Below are 18,703 nucleotides of genomic sequence, written 5' to 3' on the forward strand. Positions count from 1 at the left end.
TGAAGCAGAGAGAGTTCCCTTCAGGCTAGCCTGGTAACCAAAGTCCAACATAGGTGGGGTTTTAATTTGAGTTCAACAGACTGCAACTACTGCAGGAACCATGTCTGACTCATCTTTCCAGCCCTGGTTCATTACATGGCATCTAGGTGCATTTATTAAATCTTCTAAGAGCCTGGAGGAGGAGAAGGCAGGGAGAGATGTATCAGTGATGAGGGGAAAGTTTTAGCATAGGAGTGGAGGCAGGAAGGTAGTAGTCATTTTGTGAGTGTCAGATTGCCATTTTTTAACTACGCATCAATAGAACATTAACATTTGTTGAGTACTCTGTTACACAGTGAAGAAGAAAAACTGACAAGCCAGTGCCTGATGTTAAAGTTCTAGTTGAGGAAAAAGACAAAACAAAAACTTATTATGAGGTGTGATAAGTGATACAGAGATATAGATAAGATGTAATTTGATTCAAAGGGATTGACGAAGGTTTCACAGAGAATGTGAAGCTAGAGCTTGTTTTCCAAGAGTAGAAAGACTTGGGGAAAACTGTACAAAAGGCTAAAGTGTTGAGGGATGTTGGATGCTGAGTGGGAGTTAAGAGAAGAATCTGGAGAGACAGGCCAGACCTCATCTTAGCCATAGACTATCCAGCCCGAGAATCTGAATAGAAGACAAAGATGGAAAGGGAGGTTGTGTGAGAAGTATCTATAGAGTGAAAATTTTAACACCAGCAAAGGCAAGTCTGGAATGTGGACTTCAGACTTGCCAAAGAGTCAACTCAATTTTTTCCCAGCCTTCTTAGCTTCTGCATCTTTGGCTTCTAGATTTTATGCGTTGGGCCCCTTTAAACACACTTGTCCTACCCATTTGGATATGGCATTGACTCCCATTCCAATTCTCTTCCTCCTGGCTGCTAGGATATTATGTCCTTGTTGTTAAACTTGTACCTGGTCTATCCCAGCATTTCTATGAGCCACAGAATAAGACTGTTTGTCCCAACAAATCACTCCTCGGTATTCAAACTCATATGAACCCCTGCTACTAGCTCACCTCCTCTAATAAATGGACAGAAAAGGCTGAGCTTCCTGATTAGAATTTATCTTATAGACTAAAGGAAGGCATTAAACCTTGGGTGGAAGAAGGGAATAGGATGGTCAAAGTCAGGATTATGGCAACCAAACTAATGGGGGCTTGTATAAAAGATACAGATAATTTAGCCACAGAGCAACCAGTTAGGATATCACTGTGTTTGGGGGAATAATGTGATAAAATTTTTCATTAAGAACTGACAAGTAACTAGATGGATTGAAAGAATAGACTATATTTCAGAAGAAACTCATTAAGACATGTTGATATAAGGTGATGATGTGGGACAAAATGGTGAATTCTTTTCATCAATTACTAAGGGGAAATTGTCATTATTAACAAATAAAAAGGTCAGGTAAAATAAGAAAATATGGGATTGAGGATGTAAGTTCAGTTTGGGGCACAGTGTGTATTTATTAATGATGCAAAAACTATCCAACACTGGGAAACAAGAAACTAAATCTTAGAAGAGAAGATGGGGCAAGAAAATAAATTAGCAATCACCTGTCAAGGATCCATGTCTCTTTGAAGCAGAACATAGAAAAAGAGAAAGAGCTTTGGGGGAAATGACCCTCCCCCAACATTTAAGAAAAGAAAAGCAAAAGAAAATTAATAAAATTAGCACAAGGATAATAATACTGTAAAATGGAAGCCTAGGTAAGAGAGAACTTTTTAAGAAGGCAAAGTTAGGTAACCATGTAACACTTCCTGTAAGTCCAGAAAAATTAGACCTGAAGAAAAGATTACAGAGTTGGTAATTAGTAATCATTAGACATAATCTTTTTCAATGGAATGGAATGGTCCAGAGTCCAAACGACTGTGTACTAAGGATTGAGAGAATGGATGTATAGGTAGTGGGTATGGAGCACTCATCACAAAAACCTGATAAAGAAAGAAATGGGAGGAAATAAATAAATTATTAGGGTAGACCAATCAGGGGAAAGAAGGAGATATCTGCCAACAAAAACAGTTGTGGCCAAAGTGTGGTCTACATTCTGACTGGAGAACAACTGTATTTCTACCAACTCTTCTTCTCTTAAGCTTCTCTCCTTCGGGTCTAGAGTATCTCTCTCCGTCAGACATCTTCTCTTCAAATTACCATTTTTAAAATTTTATATATAGTATCAGATATTATAACTAAAACTATTGTTTTAAAATTAAGCAGTTGGAGAATTCTACCAAATATTCAAAGAAGAAATAATACCTATTCTCCTGAAGCTGTTTCAAAAAATAGAAACAGAAGGAAAACTTCCAGACTCTTTTTACAAAGCCAGCATTACCCTGATCCCCAAACCAGGCAAAGACCCCATCAAAAAGGAGAATTTCAGACAAATACCCCTGAGGAATATGGATGCCAAGATTCTCAACAAGATCCTAACTAATAGAATCCAACAGTACTTTAAAAAGATTATCCACCACGAGCAGGTGGGATTTATCCGTGGGATGCAAGGGTGGTTCAACATTTGCATATCAATCAATGTGATAGAACAAATCAATAAGAGGAGAGAGAAGAACCAAATGGTCCTCTCAATTGATGCAGAAAAAGCATTTGACAAAATACAGCATCCATTCCTTATTAAAATGCTTCAAAGTATAGGGATAGAGAGAACACTCCTCAACTTCATAAATCTATCTAGGAAAAACGAATATAAACAAATATCATCCTCAATGGGGAAGAGCTGACAGCCTTCCCTTTGAGATCAAGAAAATGACAAGGATGCCCACTCTCACCATTGTTGTTCAACATAGTACTAGAAGTCCTAGCAACAGCAATCAGACAACAAAAAGAAATAGAAGTTGTTTATAGCAGCAATGGCCACGGTTGCCAAACTGTGGAAAGAACCAAGATGACCTTCAACGAACGAATGGATAAGGAAGATGTGGTCCATATACACTATGGAGTATTATGCCTCCATCAGAAAGGATGAATACCCAACTTTTGTAGCAACATTGACGGGAGTGGAAGAGATTATGCTGAGTGAAATAAGTCAAGCAGAGAGAGTCAATTATCATATGGTTTCACTTATTTGTGGAACATAACAAATAGCATGGAGGACATGGGGAGTTAGGAGAAGGGAGTTGGGGGAAATTGGAAGGGGAGGTGAACAATGAGAGACTATGGACTCTGAAAAACAATCTGAAGGGTCTGAAGAGGTGGGGGGGTAGGAGGTTGGGGGAACCAGGTGGTGGGTATTAGAGAGGGCACGGATTGCATGGAGCACTGGGTGTGGTACAAAAACAATGAATACTGTTATGTTGAAAATAAATTTTAAAAAATGATTAAAAAAAAAGAAATAAAAGTATTCAAATTGTCAAAGAAGAAGTCAAACTCTCTCTCTTCGCAGTTGACATGATACTTTGTATGGAAAACCCAAAAGATTCCACCCCAAACTACTAGAACTCATACAGCAACTCAGTAATGTGGCAGGATACAAAATCAATGTACAGAAATCAGTTGCTTTCTTATACACTAACAATGAAAATATAGAAAGGGAAACTAGAGAATTGATTCCATTTACTCTAGTACCAAGAACCATAAGATACCTGGGAATAAACCTAATCAAGGAGGTAAAGGATCTGTACTCGAGGAACTACAGAACACTCATGAAAGAAATGGAAGAAGACACAAAAAGATGGAAGACCATTCCATGCTCTTTGATCAGAAGAATAAACATTGTTAAAATGTCTATACTGCCTAGATCATTCTATACTTTCAATGCCATCCCGATCAAAATTCCACCAGCATCCATGTGCTGGAGGCACCTATGTGGAAATAGCATACTTGCAAATACTTGCAAAAGCAAGTATTTGAATGAGGAAAGAAATTGATAAAATTAATAATGGCTCAATCCAGAAATATAGTTACTTGTTCTTAACTGATGGGAAATTTGGTGAATGAAATGGAATCAGAGTAAGAATTACAAGAATATTTAGTTGAGTTATATGTGGGAATAAATCAACTAATACTATATGCCATTTATGAGATATGGAAGTGCATGTGTTTTTCAGACACATTTGTAAATTTTATACTTACAAAACAAAGAAATGCACTTCTAGCCCGACTAAAATATAATACCTTATACACAGAACAAGGAAAATTTCTTGTGAAAAGGGAGGATTTAGTATAATAAAGCACAATTTGATTTGATGTTGTATGGTCAACTTTCCTTTAGCTTTTTCAAATAATTCAGTCTTGTCATCTTTCTGCTTACATTACAAAGATGAATTTTTTGCATATATTCTATGAAGAAATGAATAATGCACACATCCATGGAGATGTCCTGTTCTTGATAATATTGCTATAGATATAGGTAAGTCCTATCTTTTGAGCCCAATGCTTTACATCATATTATCAATTTTTTAAATGAATTAAATTCACAAATAAATGTATTGGCACATAAAACAATTTTGATGAATATATAAAATATTTCAAAGAGAATGTTATTGAATTTACCATGAGACAGAACGGTAAAATACCTAAATGTTTCACATAATCATACTCCCTTCTGCTGTAAGAAATTATATATTTATACATCCCCATCCATTGATTTTAGGTTCAGCCATGAGACTTGTGTTGGGCAAAAGAATGGAAACAGATATGTTGTACACTGACAGAGCAAAGGCTTTAAATACAGCCGTGTGATTGAACGTGACCCTTCTTCCTCTATGCCTCATGAATGTGCTTTGATCCTGTCCCAAGAATAAGAGGATATGTGGCCTAGAGCCAAACAGTACCAAAGTATTTTTTTGTTGTTGTTTTTAAAGTTTGTATTAAGGAGCAATGTTGACTAAGATGAATAGAAGAATGAAAAACATACATTTCTCACTTGCCTAAGAATTTAGCTTTTTGATTTATTTTTATTTTTTTTTAAAGATTTTATTTATTTATTTGACAGAGAGAAATCACAAGTAGGCAGAGAGGCAGGCAGAGAGAGAGGAGGAAGCAGGCTCCCTGCTGAGCAGAAAGCCCGATGTGGGGCTCGAACCCAGGACCTGGGATCATGACCTGAGCCGAAGGCAGCGGCTTAACCCACTGAGCCACCCAGGCGCCCCTAGCTTTTTGATTTAAAAGAAAAAAAACAGGAAATAATCTAAGGTTCAGTATTTTTTGTTTCAAGTTTCTGAAGAAATAATAGAGCATTCTTCTATCTCAGTATTCATTCATTCATTCAAGAAATATTTAGGAAACACATACTTTGTGCAGCTACTCATCTAGGCTGTTGGGATACACATTAAGCTCCTTGCTCAACGGAGAGTCTGTTTCTCCTTCTCCCTCTCCCTCTGTGTGCTCTCTCTCTGAGATAAATAATGAATCTTTTGAAAAATAAAATAAAATACCCATACATCCATGGCCTAGCATTTTAAAAAATCTAAATATCCAAGATTTAGCTGGAAATATTTAACTTTTATATAAATGTTTTTATAACTTTAAACATTTAATCATAAAAACAATATAGTTACAAGGCCATGGAATAGGCAAAACATTCTTGAACAGTGAGGTAAACTATAATAGAAAGGGAATGGATGGTTAATTATACTGTATCAAAATTAAGAACTTTTGTCTAACAAAAGGCATGAATAGGAGAGTGAAAAGGCAACTAACATTGTAGGAGCAGATATTTGCAACACATATCTCTGATAACAGATGAATATCCAGAATATATCCTACAAATCAACAAGAAAAAGGAAAACAATCCATTAGAAAATTGAGGGGGGAGGGGCACCTGGGTGGGTCATTCAGTTGTGTCTGCCTTCCCCTCAGGTCACGATCTCAGGGTCCTGGGATCAAGCCCCACATCAGGTTCCCTGCTCAGTGGCAGAGTCTGCTTCTCCTTCTCCCTTTGCCTCTCCTCCCTGCTCATGCTCTTTCTCTCTCTCTCTCTCTCTCTGAAATAAATAAATTAAATCTTTTTTTAAAAAATGGGGGCAATTAGCTTTTCAAGAAATATGATATCCAAATGACTAATCAACACAGAAAAGATGCTCAGGACCATTAGTCATCAGAGAAATGCCAAATAAAATGCAAAACCACTAAACGTCCACTAGAATGGCTGAAATGAAATAGAAAATAGAAAGTATAGCCAAATATGTAGAGCAACTGGAATGCTCATAAACTACTGGCGGGAGTGGAAATCACTACAACACTTTGAAAAACGATGTCACTATGTATAAGTTATCCGTATATCTTCCAAATATAGGCACACCTTCTGATCCAACCATTCTACCCCAAGGTATATGTTCCCCCCAAATTCATAGGTTCAGAAATATATACAAGTGCATTTATACCAATACTTTTCATTATAGATGAAAATGGAATATACACAAATTCCCGTTAACTGTGGAAAAGACAAATACTTGGGATATGATATAGCAATGATAATGAAGAAACCACAGCGTCATGCACTAGTTGCATAAACCTTTCCAAGAGAATATACTGTATAATCTCAACTACATCAAGTTTAAAATCAGGCAAATTAAATGAATGGTGTCAGAAGTCAGGATAGTGGTAACACTGGTTGTGATGCAGAACAGGGCACAATGAAGAACTTCTGGGGGTCCCATATGTTTTACTTAATACTCCGAGCGCTGGTTATACAGGGCTGGTCAGTTTTTGAAATTCGTCAACCTATGCACTAATAATTTTTTCACTTTTCTGCATATATGTTAAACTTTAATACAAAAGTTTGCCAAAAATTAATAAATAATAGGGCTACCTAAAAACTAAAATGCTATAGAACTGTAGGAACTGAAAGTTTTAGCTCCTATTTCTTAAAGCAAAGGCAGTACTGTGACAAATATATTCTCTTATTGTTCTAAGCTCTAAGATAATGTCCAGTTGATGATAGTAAATATGGAAAAATTATTCAAATTTTTATAAATATCACTCTACCTATCACCTCTCAAAAGTCAATAATTAATCCACATGCTTTTAAATAGTGTGAATGACCATTTCCCTAGACTCTGGTCAACAGTGGACATTTCAAAATCTGAGATGCAAAGAATGAGAACTCAGTGTGGTTTCAGTTCATTTTTTAAATTCATGGTGGTGAGATTTCTCATATATATCTTCAATACCATATCATTAAAAAAAGCCATATTAAAAAAACATTAAAAAATCACATATTTTCCTGGGAGCTATACAAACAAATGTCTTTTGCCCAATTTCAAAGACTTCATTTATTTATTTCTACTTGCTTTCTTCAAGTTCTTTTATATATTGTGGATCCTCCTGTGTTATGAATCATCATTCTCTGTCTTCTGGATTGTTGTAATTATTTCCCCTAACTGATCTTCCTTTTCCCATCATTGCTCCATGACCATCCCCTCCAACCAATATACACATGAACATAAACACACACTATAGCTTATTCTAAAATAATAGCTAAAGTGTGAGCCCATCAAAAGACAATTCTGGCGGTGCCTGGGTAGCTTAGTGAGTTGAGCATCTGACTCTTGATTTCAGATCAGGTCATGATCCGCATGGTCAGCCCCCCTTCCAGCTCTGTGCTAAGTGAGGAGTCTGTTTGTCTCTCTTTCTTGGCTCCTCCCCACTCATGCTTTCTCTCTTGCTATTTCTCACTCTCTTTAAAATAAATAAATTTTTAAAATCTTATAAAAAAAAAAAGACAGTTCTGGTCATATTCATCTTCTTGGTAATCACTGAAGACTTCGTGTCTTACTCCAAGTAAAAGTGGAAGTCACCACAATAGTCTACTACATCCTAAATAATCCAGTTTCCACAATTTCTTTCACTTCCTATTATATTTCTTTTCCCTTTTTCTACTCTGAGTACATTAGCAAATTGTTCTTCCCCCTGCCTAGAAATATCTTTCCCAGGTATCTCTGTCTTTCCCAGGTATCTCTGAATGGTTTCCTACCTCATCTTCCATAGGTCTTTTTATCCGATCCCAACTTCACTAATTGGCTAGTTAAGACTGGTCTATTAACAATTCTTACTACCCCTATGCTTTAGCTGTTTCCATGGCACCATCTACTCCAGTATTCTCTTCAATTAATTAATTAATTAATCAAAAGAGTAATTAATCAAAAGATTAATTAATTAAAGAGAGAGAGCATGCCCACATGTTGGGCGAGAGGAGGAGCAGAGGGAGAAGGACAGAGAGAAAGAGATAATTTTTTTTTAAGATTTTATTTATTTATTTGACAGACAGAGATCACAAGTAGGCAGAGAGGCAGGCAGAGAGAGAGAGGGGGAAGCAGGCTCCCCGCTGAGCAGAAAGCCCGATGCAAAGCTCCATCTCAGGACCCTGGGATCATGACCTGAGCTGAAGGCAGAGGCTCTAACCCGCTGAGCCACCCAGGCGTCCTAGAGAGAGAGAATCTTAAGCAGACACCATGCTGAGTATGGAGTCCAACCGTGGTCTCCATCACTGGCTCCTGAGATCACTACCTGAGTCAAAACCAAGAGTTGGATGCTTGACCAACTGAGCCACCCAGGGACCCCTGTTAAGGTACTGTGTTTTGAAGCCGCCTTTAAATGTTCTTTTAAAAATTTAATTGTTTATTACTAATATATTTGATCAATTTTATTTATATTGACTTACTATACTGCAACATTTCTGAATTTGTCTTATTCTACACTTGTTTAGAGATTAAACATACATACATGACCATGTTAAAATACAAATAAAGACGTTTTCCTTTCCAATATTTATACCTATTATTATTACTATTATTATTTTGCTTTATTGCAGTGGCTGGGACCACCAGTAAAATCTGAATCCTGACTTGATTCCTAGCTGAAAAGCAAAGCAGGCAATATTTCACTATTATGGGTATAAGCTATAGGATAATTTGTAGCAGTCATTCATCTAATGGAGAAAGTTTCCCCTCTATTCCTATTTTGCTGAAAGTTTTCATTATAAGTAGGTGTTAAGTTTTGTCAGATGCTTTCCACATCTATTGATATGTTATGATACTTTGTTCTATTTAATCTATTAATGTGGTGAAATGTATCGATTGATCTTTGAAAATAGTTCAAAATCACACCCTCCTTATGCTGGTCTCCACCTCCCAATAATCTTGCAAGCCAAATATGGTCTTTGTTATCTGCTTCTATTCCACTGATACCTGATAATATCTTAATTATTTCTTGTTTCTTATTACTTAGGTTTACTTTTTTACTAGAGTTTTTAATAAGAAACTTGGAAAAGCTTGGATCTTTTTCTCCTAAGATAATTACTTAATCTATATATTTCTCTCTGAACATTACTTTAGCTGCATTCCAAAAGCTGATATGTTGTACTTTTGTTTTTAACTTTAAAATTTTCAACTTTTAAAGTTTCCCTTGTGATTTTTTTTTTTTTTGAATCATGGGGTATTTAGAAATGAGTTATTTTAAATAACTAAATTTTTTAAATGGTTACTCATATGCATTCTTACCTTATAATGTTCTACCACAAATTAATATTCTATCACTTCATATGCAAGACCTCAATGGCAGCATAATTCCATATATCATCTTCCACTCTGATGCTAGTTCTGTCATGAATTTTACTTTTATATATATGTGAAGTACAGAATACATTTATATTTTTGCTTCTGCCAGTCAATTATCATTTAAAGAAATCAAGAAAATATTTTCCTTTTTGTTTTTGTTTTTCTTTATTCTTTCATTGGCTATGAGTACCTATCTTGTATTATTTTCCTTTAGCCTGAAATAATTTTTTAGCATTTGTTGTAGTTTGGAATTTCTCATGAAGTATTAACTCAGTTATTGTTTATCTTAAAATGTTTCCCAACTTGATATTTGAATAATATTTTCTCTGAATACAGAATTCAGGTTGGCTTTTGTTATTGTTTACAAAGACATTCTATTACCTCTAGTCTTTATCACAGAAAATGAAATGTTAGCTGTCATTCTTTTCATTGTATATATGCTGTGTCTTCTTTTTACCTTTAGCTGGTTTACTTTTTTATTTTTTTGTTTTTAGTAATCTGACTGTAATATACCAAAGATGTGGATTTCTTTGTATTTATCCTGTTTGGAATTCCCTGAGCTTCTCTCATCTGTAGGTTGCTGTTTTATCATAAAATATGAAGATTTGTCAATAGTTATTTCCTCAAATATTTTTTCATGCATATTTTCTTTCTTTTCTTCCTAAATCCCTCCTCTCCACGTATGTTAGAATTCCTGATATTATCCCATAGGTTACTGATCCTCTTTTTATTTTTTCAATCTTTTTTCTCTTTGTTTTTATTTATTACATAACTATCTGTGTTCAAACTCATTAACTTTTTGTTCTGCACTGTCTGCTGTTAAACCCATCCAATAAAGATTTTGTTATATATTTTTACTTCTCAAATGTAGTTTTATTTTATTCCTTTTTAGAGCTACCATTTCTCTTCTAAAATCCTCTATTTCTTCCTCTTCTATATGCAGCTTTACCTTTAAATTCTTTAAAATATTTATAATACTTGTTATAAATTTTTGCATTCTAATTTCAATAATTTAGTCATCTGATAATATATCTCTGTTGACTGTGTTGAACTGAAATTGAGGTTTATTTAAACTGAATTTACCTGTGATTAGCCCCTCTCAAAATGACTAGTGATGTCACCATTTTGATTTTGCCTATATTTAAGCAGGGAGAATATTGGGTTGAAATTATAGCTATTTTTGGCTCATGTTTGGATTACATTCCTTCATCATTCCAGAATCCAGTCACTGCAAGAATTCATAAGAGTCCATTTCTAGACCATCTTCAATGGGCACATTCTTGAAAAAATATGAGTTAGGCTATAGTAGGATCTGGGGCTTGATCTGGGGGTTATTGTTTTTGCATTTGGACCTCTTCTAGATACCATTTCATCTCATAAAGACACACTGTTGTCTAACACACAGCTGATTTCTTCCTGATCCTGAAAATTCTCCCTATATAAATCAGGCTTACTTCCCTGAGGTCAAGTACCCACCCCCAGATATGGAAACTTCCACAGTTCTCTGATCTCCTATAAGGCATTCATTTCTTCCCAAAATTCAGTTCATCCAGGGTTTTCTGCATTACCTGCTCTTTGATAGCATCATAGAAAATTGTGGTATTTATTTAGCCTAGGTTCTTGTCATCATGGGATTGAAAGTCTTTCTCACTCATCTATTCCTAAATTGGAAGCACAGGTTCTCATTAATTTTATAAGATATTTTGTAGGAATATGAAAGCAACAGCTATACATATGGCTTGAATACAGTCAACTTGTAGACTATCCTGTTATTTACATGTTTTTATAGGATTTTATAGGAGACAATACTATTAAAAACAAGTGGCTATTTGATCAAGTTAAGCCAAAAGAAGTATCAAGCCCAAGTGCTGGGATGAGGATGAAGAATGTTCAAATCTGGTGTTATCACAACTCTCCTTCAGATGCATAGTATAACCAGAACCATTGATCCGAGAGTTAAGGATATGACAGTCAACACATTTCCCAAGTCTTGATAGGAACCATACGAGGTAAATAGGTACAACTTAAGCTAGAGTTACTTATCTCTGATATAAACCACATTGTTCAACTCACAATCAATAAAAACAATTCTAACAGAAGAAGCAGGAAGACATAACTCTTCGTTTTAAAAAAATCCACTGAAGATAAAAGATGCTTTATTAGACAAGTATATTAAATTGGTCAAAGCTTTATAAACAACTACTGAAAACTACACAAATTAGGGGCACCTGGGTGGCTCAGTGGGTTAAAGCCTCTGCTTTCAGCTCAGGTCATGATCCCAGAGTCCTGGAATCGAGTCCCACATCAGGCTCTCTGCTCAGCAGGGAGCTTCCTTCCTCCTCTCTCTCTGCCTGCTTCTCTGCCTATTTGTGATCTGTCTGTCAAGTAAATAAATAAAATCTTAAAAAAGAAAAAAGAAAAGAAAAACTACACGAATTAAATATGCTAATGCAACAGTCAAGGTATATTTGTCAGGAAATTAACTGGGGTGTGGAGAAAGATCTCTTGATGGGTAAATTCCTAAAATTAAAGTAAAACTCCTCACATAAAATTGGGATAATTTATTACATATTTTCTTATCCTTGTTTTCATAAAGAAAACAGAAATCTCTTGGTTTCATTATCAAATATCCCTTATGCTTCATTTCCACTCAAGCCAATGGCTTGGAGATGGATTTCTAGCAGCCTATTTGGTACATCAGGGAATGTAAAACTTCAGTTTTTCATATATAAGCAACTATTGCTGTATAGCTTAATTTGAATTATGCAAATAAATTCTAAATTGGAAAAGGTTTTTCTTTTTACTTGGCTGCCATTAGGTGGTGCTAAAAATGTCTCCATTAATAAAATATTTATGGTAACCAGCTCTACAAATACATGGATAACAAAATCCTTACTGACTATACTTGACAAAATGACCATTGAAAACTAATCTGAAAGTATTATAAATGCTCTGGGTTTAACCACCGAATTGCTAACTCTTTTATCAGAATGCCAAAATTTTATCTTATTCATTTAAACATATTATTTCTTCATTTTTAAAATTAAATTGTTCGTCAGCCATGACCTTGAAAGAACTTGGGAAACACTAGATCAACATTCTAAAAACTACATTGGAAGTATGAATTAGGATAAAAAGTAGGGGAATGCTACAGAGAAAAAAAAGAGTAGAGTTTTACTGTGTATGAAGTTTTGGAAAAATGTAGCTAATTGCTTTCTTTATAAACCAAAGAAAGTTCTCTTTCATCTTTCAAATAATCCTCTGTTATCTCCTAAGAACAATTAAAAACTGTGACTATTGTCACTATTATAAGCACTAATCACTCATTATAATCTCCAAATGATAGAGATACAAGGAAACAATATCACCAGATAGTTTTTGAAACATACTCACACGAGAGCCCTCATTTCCTGCACAGAACAGGCCTCAGGTTCTTCCTCTTAAATGCAGGTGTTGGATTAGGTGATCTCTAGAATCTTGCAGTAGTCTGTGAATTCATAAATTAATCAACTGGAATGCCTTCTCATTTCTGATTTTATTGCAAGAAGACTTCTCAAGTTGCTTGATTTCCTTTCCATACCTTATCTAAAGTCTTGCAACCATTGTTAGGCAAAATATTTTCAGTATAATGAAGAGATATGGCCAGGCCTATCTGGGAGACACCATCTGGCATTAGATTAAAATTGGGATGTATTCTAATTTCAATTTGTATTTTTAGGATGACTACTGAAGTTGAATTTCTTTCATCACAGTTCTTCATTTGGGTATTTCCAAAATTCTTTGTCAGTTTTTCTTTGGAAGTTGGATTGTTTGCGTTTATTACTATTTTGTAAGTGTTCTTCTCTTATTAAAGGTATCATTTCACTGTCTATTATAGCCATTTACTTTTTTTAAACAGATTATCTTCTAAGTGTTATTTTTAATATAAAAATGGTCCCATCATTTATGTTTTAAAGTATTTTTTTTTCAATAATGCTATCTCCCTCTATAACTAGGTCTCTGAATTCAAAAATTATTACTTATTTGTATTTTTTCTTTTCATTTCCCATATTTTTATGTTTAACGTTATATTCTATTTACAATCTATCTTGACATATAGTGTAAGACCAGGATATATCCTAGGTTTTTTCTTAGACATTTAAAAACTAGCTAGATAATGCATTCCACGAGGCAGGAAATTTGTGTTATTTACTTCTGCGTTTTCCCCACCTTAAACAACAGCTGGCACATAATAGATGCTCAAAAATATTTGCTGAATAAATGTTTACCGACTGAAATCCATCTGTAGCATATTAAAGTCTATTCTCTTGAGTTTGTCTCCATACTTTCTATTGTGTTCCACTGATAGATTTTCGTAACAATAGAATACCATATTATTATTCCATAATATTTCTAATATCTGACAATTTATCCTTTCTCTCAGTATCCTTCTTTTCTAATACTAACTACCCTTCAATTCATTCACTTTTAAAATTAACACTAAAATAATTATGTTTGCTTTCTCCTTTCCTTAAATTGATCCTGTACATGACTTTTTAAGTTTATACAAAATTATATGTTTTATTGCCATTATGAATAAGATCACCTTTAGATTTGTAACTGCAGATCATAGAAAATTTTTTGTACATTTATTTTTAATTAACCATCTTATCATAACATTAAAATCACTTGTAATAAGTTCAGGGGTTCTCTCCCTTTTTTAGGTATACACCTATATTTTCTGGAAACAAACAAACAATAATTCTGTCTACTCCTTTCCAATAATGATACTTCTTATTTCTGTCTCAACACATGGGCTATAATTTCTAGACAATATTAAATAGCAGGATAGATGATAATCATCATTTACTGTTCCTGACTTAATAGGAATTGATATAATTTTTTACCCATTAAGTAGTATGGTGACTCTTGGCTTTTCCAATCATCTATTGTTCCAGGTACCTATGCTTCTAGTAGATTTCACACGCTTTTATACTTTCTCTCAACATATATTTCTTGAACTGATATTCTGTGGAAGGCAGGCAGAGCTAAACATGACTATGATGAATCTCAAAAAGGAAGAAAAAATAGTCAGACAATGTCTTCCAGAAGAAATGTTTCAGAAGACTGTGGAGAAATGGAATTCCCCATAGAGGGAACCACCAACACAAACACTCTTATTATCAAAAGCAATCAACAAGTCCAAAGTTATAAAAGGCAACAAATATCACCAAGGAACTGCTCAAATGGTTTCATCTTCTGAATAGCTTTAACCTTAATTTCAAATATATAACTACAATCTTATATTACATGAAGTTTTAGGTAAAAAATTGATATAGTTAGGTAGATCTGTTTACATAGCTCTCTCTCTATATATGTCTATCCATCCACCCATCTCCAGATTATATCCCCAAACTGCCCTCATATCAAAATATTTATATAATCATTAACACAAAATCAGAATTTCACAAGGAAAATATGAGAAGAGTGCTAATCTTAATCAGATCCTCTCACCTCATCCCATAATTATAAATCGTCATCTGTCTTTTTAATATATACTATATATATTCAATTCCAATCATCTTAACAGCTATATTTCATCTATTATATAAACCTTCTCCACTTTTGAGCACATTTTAGAGAACTGCTGTGTATTGAAGTCATGATAGTCTAAAATGTATTTTGAATGCTATTAAATGACAACTGAATTGTGAATTATAATCTACTCATAGTAATTATTTTATAGAGTAGAATAAAGAAAATTCAGCATATATTTTAGTTTCCTAAGATAAAAAATATTTTTTACCTTAGTATCTTGTAAGATGGGAAGTATTTTAACAAGTGACTCTAGCAAATGAAGTGTTTAGACTTAGGTTAAGAATATATTAGCAATAAATAAATAAATAGAAGATATTAGCTATGAAAGTGTCTTTTAATAAAATGAATTTGTATCATTACTTTTTCTTTCTAAAAAAATGAAAGAAATTTTAGACCTATATCTATAATATATATAAGTTCTATTTTCACATTTTATACCTCAAAGAAGATCTAGGTGGATGAATATGTACATGTGTATACATATATAATTCATAGACATAGTTGCACATTTACATGTATACATATATGCATACATACTCTATGTAATTAAATTTCTATTGATTCATATTGAATAAAAGGGATTTCAAAATTTTATTTTAAATATACTAAGTATATTAAATGTACTAAAATATTCTGTTATATTTTATAAAACAAGCATTGTGGGGAAATCATCAAATTCTCCTCATTTGCAGCATTACTACAATTGCTGAATAACCTTGATCTTGCAATGATTTCAGTGTCTTTTATGTCAAGTCCAGTGGTTGAAAATTTCCAGTGACCCCCAGCACTATTAAAGAAAGTTGCTTTGGGGTTTCTACACCAAATCTCTCTAGTAACAACCTCAGTGTATCCCAAGCAATATTGGAGCAATATGAAAATATATTTTAGACTCCTTTGAAGCAAAGTAGTATCCCAGAAATGGAATAAAATAAAAACAAATTTTCTTGTTTCACTTTCAAACAATATACTGTTAGTTCAAAATGAAGCCAAAATGTCTTTTTTTTTTAAGATTTTATTTAATTTGACAGAGAGAGATCACAAGTAGGCAGAGAGGCAGACAGAGAGAGAGAGAGAGGGAGAAGCAGGCTCCCCACTGAGCAGAGAGCCCGATGCGGGGCTCGATCCCAGGACCCTGAGACCATGACCTGAGCTGAAGGCAGAGGCTTAACCCACTGAGCCACCCAGGTACCCCAAAATGTCTACTTCTGATTGTGATCCTACATTTTGAAGATAATGTTATAATCACTTCATGATTCTTATATGATAGAATTCTATGTGTCAGAGTAAGGGGAGTCCACAATAAAGAGCTGGCTGTACTTTCAACATTATAACAAATGTAAAACAAAATCAGGACTCCCAAGGACTCCTCCCAAGGACTTACGAGCCTCTGATAGATCAACACTTAATCCAAATCTAATTTGGAGTGTGCTAGCACAATCACACCATATTGCCTCTTATATAAATATAGAATGGGGATACTCCTGAAAGTCCTTGGACACTAATTTAGCATAACCACAAAACCCATGGCCAGTCTATTCCTATTCTACTCCACTTGACTTGCTCATCAGAAGTAGGGCACAGAAAAGTCTATTGGCTGCCTAGAATAACTTTGCCTTTAGTAGACTTCTATAGTTTGGGCACCCATGTTTTTTTAAGGATTGAGTGTTTTACTACAGTAGCATTTTGAGGGACTTTCCAGAAAGGATATTTTATGAAAAGAGTCCAGTCTTCTCCTTCCAGGCCAAGGAATATATAATCTATAAATGTCATCAGACTCCAACATTTTTTTTTACCAAAGTTGTGTTTTGAAAATATTAGGATTCTAATATATGTATGTTGAGCAAATGAAAGAGTAAGATCCCATAATCCTTTTAGTAGCCCATGTCATTGTGTAATCAATCGCTCTTACTGCTACAAAGTAAATTCTTAGATGTAACTGAGTACATGCCCTCTGCAACTTAATTACATTTTCATTAATTCACATTATTATGGGACTTGAGGAAAATAGATCTGCATGGTAACAATGTATATATTTGAATTTGGTTATTAATTCATTCTTAATAATGTATCATCATGGTACTAGAATATTAGGTAAATTCAATTCAGGGAAAGTAAGTCAATCAGGGAAATGTTTCCTTGTGTGCAGATAAACCTATTTATGAATGAACTTTTTATGTTTTAATCAGTTAATATAATTTCATCTCTTCTCAACCACTTAAGATATATTAACTACTTTTGGAGAAAGTAAAGAGAAGGGAAAAGAGGAAGGCATAAAAAGGAATTGACAAAGCAGAGAGAGTCAATTATTATATGGTTTCACTTATTTGTGGAGCATAACAAATAGCATGGAGGACAAGGGGAGTTGGAGAGGAGAAGGGAGTTGAGGGAAATTGGAAGGGGAGGTGAACCATGAGAGACTATGGAATCTGAAAAATGATCTGAGAATTTTGAAGGGGTGGGGGGTGGGAGGTTGGGGGCACCAGGTGGTGGGTATTGTAGAGGGCACGAATTGCATGGAGCACTGGGTGTGGTGCAAAAATAATGAATACTGTTATGCTGAAAAAAAATAAAAAAAATTAAAAAAAAAAAAAGGAATTGACAACATATACCATGTACTTAAGAGAGAATGAAGGATAGGACTTAACCCTCCCTCAAGCTGGCTAAACAGGAGGTAGTTGCCTGGCAATCACCTGATCTCCAAGGTACATTACAGCACTAATAGAGCTAAAACAATTTTTTTTTCTTCCAAATGTCTTATTCCATTTTGTTAAGACATTTCTTTGGTTTAACTCCAAAGACAAGGAATTGATGTTTGGCTTAGTAGTTAAAGATAGACATTACAGCCAGCTTGCCTGGGTTCAAATACCATTTCTGCTCTAGAACTTACTCATGTGTGACCTTGGACAAATTATTTAACCTTTCTGTACTTACTTTCCTCATGTATAAATGGGAATAGTGATAGTTCCTTCTTTTATAAGGTTCTTGGGAAGATAAGATGAGTTAATATGTATAAAGTATTTTGAACTATTTGGCCCTATATAAGTATTATCTACCATCATTATTATTATTATTATTATTTTTAAAGATTTTATTTATTTGTCAGAGAGACAGGGAGAGAGAGCGAGCACAGGCAGACAGAATGGCAGGCAGAGGCAGAGGGAGAAGCAGGCTCCCTGCTGAGCAAGGAGCCCGATGCGGGACTCGATCCCAGGACGCTGGGATCATGACCTGAGCCGAAGGCAGCTGCTTAACCAACTGAGCCACCCAGGCGTCCCTCTACCATCATTATTATTAAAGCCCGATGAATTTGCTTGCTTTCAGAGGCCCTTGATTTGGTATTATCAATTAGCAATAACAACAGAGGGCTGTATAGTACCTTCATTTTACTCAATATATTACATAAAGCCTGCCACTGGAAACACTCTGAACACCTACACAACTCCAAGGAAGAGAGGGGAATCTACAACTGGCAATCTCAGGGCTTTTCTGCGAGAACAAGTCTCTGCACCCTCACGTACACAACTTTCTCACACTCTAACTTCTCACAAGTACACAGTCCTTTATAATAAGGACCTATAATTCTGTGTAA

At 34.6% G+C, this 18,703-nt stretch overlaps 1 protein-coding gene across 1 annotated transcript in view; it reads right to left on the minus strand.

The window, feature by feature from the left end:
- Positions 1-18,703, minus strand: part of USH2A (usherin) — a 705,277-nt gene that overhangs the window by 436,721 nt on the left and 249,853 nt on the right.

This window comes from Lutra lutra, chromosome 15 (assembly GCF_902655055.1).
Source record: "Lutra lutra chromosome 15, mLutLut1.2, whole genome shotgun sequence".
Classification (NCBI taxonomy): domain Eukaryota; kingdom Metazoa; phylum Chordata; class Mammalia; order Carnivora; family Mustelidae; genus Lutra; species Lutra lutra.